This window comes from Schistocerca americana, chromosome X, assembly GCF_021461395.2.
Source record: "Schistocerca americana isolate TAMUIC-IGC-003095 chromosome X, iqSchAmer2.1, whole genome shotgun sequence".
Taxonomy (NCBI): domain Eukaryota; kingdom Metazoa; phylum Arthropoda; class Insecta; order Orthoptera; family Acrididae; genus Schistocerca; species Schistocerca americana.
The window spans coordinates 127082804-127085520 of NC_060130.1; the positions used below are offsets into that span (position 1 = coordinate 127082804).

Consider the following 2717-nt stretch of genomic DNA (forward strand, 5'->3'; position numbering starts at 1 on the left):
CACTGTACCTCCTACATTTCTATTTAAAGTCGGTCATGCTTAGTATCACTTATCGGTGGAGAAAAGGTATTTAGGTAAATATGAGAAGACATTGCAGTCAGAATTAAGCCTCTCAACCTCTTATCATGAGGACACAACTTTACACAGTGGAAGGAACTGCAAAAAGAAAATTTTAAAAAAATATATCAATTACCTACCTTTCTCTGGGACTCCTAAATAATATGAGACTGATTCACTTTAACTTGTATAGTTCCTAACTATACACGTCAACAGAAGTGCTGCATCACCATGATATGTCGTACAGGTGTGTTGCTACTGTGACTGTTCCTGTACCGTTCGTAAACGTACGCCCAGTTACCATGAGGGCTACGTGTGGATAGAACGCCACACCAAAATGGATTGCAGCATTTCAGTTGGCAGTAAAGCACAAGCAGAGACGCATTCGAGACGTCTGTGGAACATCAGAATGAACATCCGTTATGAAACTTCCTGGCAGATTAAAACTGTGTGCCCGACCGAGACTCGAACTCGGGACCTTTGCCTTTCTCGGGCAAGTGCTCTACCAACTGAGCTACCGAAGCACGACTCACGCCCGGTACTCACAGCTTTACTTCTGCCAGTACCTCGTCTCCTACCTTCTGGAAACATCCGTTATGTCACGAAGGTCAATCGCGACCATCAATTGGGTGCGTTATGCGTAGACGACTTGTCCAACAAAGTTGCTCGACGTGTGCGCTACAGTCAAAGAATGTGGCGCCGACATGGAATCAGTTCCTATTGACAGGTATCGTTGAGGACTAACACAATGCAGCCCGTCCACGTTCGACAGGTGTACACGAAAATCGATCTATACGACTCTTGAGTCAAAGGAACCGTGGTCTGAGAGCTGCTGAAGTGAATTTGGCGTTCGAAGAGGCTACAGAACGTCATGTATCGGATCAGACTGTGAGTGACGACTGCATGGTGCGAATCTCCATTCCCGACGATCATGGCGAACACCACGTCATATACCACAACACCATAGACTCTGTTACAGAGGGGCAAGGAATCAAGCAGAATGGACGTTTCAGGATGGCTGCTAGGTGTTGTTTATGGATTCATCTCTGATGTGCTTGTATTCTGATAATCACAGGCAATGAGTCTGGAGACAACCTGATAATATCCAACGCCTCCAACACATGCGCAAAACGCTGGTCGTGCTGCCTTATTTGTAATGAGTCTTTATACAGCTGGAAAAACAAAGGTTAAGTAAATCTTCGGTTTATTGCACTAACTTCTTCGCAAATCATTTCTGCTCCTGTCCACATTTCGTACAACGACAGTTGCTGCACTACTATGTAGCTCATCTCTCTTTACTATTGTGTGCGAAGTCATACCCAACAATTTCCACTTGCAATGAGAGACAGATTTGCAAAGTATTTTGTTAAACATTATCCCCATAAGTGGCACAGTACTTATGTTCACTAAATTGTGGTGAAGAACGGTAAAATGTTTGTCAAACAATTACACAGGTATTTCTTGACTTCCAGAGTTGATTCTTTCTCTCCAAAAATTTCGACAAAGCTTTGTATTTAAACAACCCATAGCCCACACAGAAACGAGAAAAAACTGCATTGGGAGAGCAACACACAGGGCATGGCAGCTCTGTCACTAGTGTGGGAATGGCCATAAGATGCTGTGTTTCCAACTGTCAGAGGTACTAGTTTGGCAGGGCTGCCAGGAGAACATTGTGGCGGCAGGCCTACTGCCAGCACTGAAAAACTCAGGTTGATTCCTGGTGCGGAGGCTCCATTGTGGTTCAAATGGCTCTGAGCACTATGGGACTTAACATCAGTGGTCATCAGTCCCCTAGAACTTAGAACTACTTAAACCTAACTAACCTAAGAACATCACACACATCCATGCCCGAGGCAGTATTCGAACCTGCGACCGTAGCGGTCACGCGGTTCCAGGCTGAATGTAAAATGTTCCAGTTAAAACGCATGTCCACACATTTCCGCAAACTGCCAAGAAAAGCCAAAACCTGGAGACATCCAAATCCACACCTAGGGGAATTTCAACTGGATCACGTAGCCATATCTAAAAGGTACATCACGGAAATTATGAATGTTAAAATAGTCGGAAATGGGGAATTCGATTCAGATCATTACCTCTCTAAGATTAAAATAAAATTTCTCCCATCTAAACCAAAAATGGCGACCAAGAAAGTGATCAGATACAACACCACTACAGCTAATATTACAAAAGAAAATATAGAAAAATGTAGAGAAGAAATTCAGACAAGTAAAGAACGTGATTGGCGTGAACTCCAGATGAAAATAACCCAAGCAGCAGAGAAAACTTTAGGATTAGCCAAGAATAAAAAGAAGACATGGTGGAATGAGGAGTGTGAAGAAGCACTAACACAAAGAGCTCAAAAATGGAGAAAATGGAGATGTCCGAAAAAACAAGAAGACCTTGAACAATTCAGACAACAAAAAAGAAAAATCAAAAATAATCCGGAAAATCAAAAGGAACTTCGAAAATTGTCAGCTGATTGAAATAGAAGAAAATTTCACCAAAAATAATTCTAGAAATTTTTACCAAACCTTTAAACACATACTTAAAGTATATCAGGCACCAAGTATTTGTTTCAAAGATGAAAATGGCAAAATAGGATTTAATAATAAAGAAAATTGTGAAATTTTAGCAAATATTTTTGAAAAGTTGTTAAACTG

At 41.6% G+C, this 2717-nt stretch overlaps 1 non-coding gene across 1 annotated transcript; it reads right to left on the reverse strand.

The window, feature by feature from the left end:
- Positions 1-507: 507 nt before the first annotated feature.
- Positions 508-582, reverse strand: Trnas-aga. Its single transcript has one exon. It is a non-coding gene; the product is annotated as a tRNA-Ser (tRNA).
- Between the last annotated feature and the right edge of the window lie 2135 nt (positions 583-2717).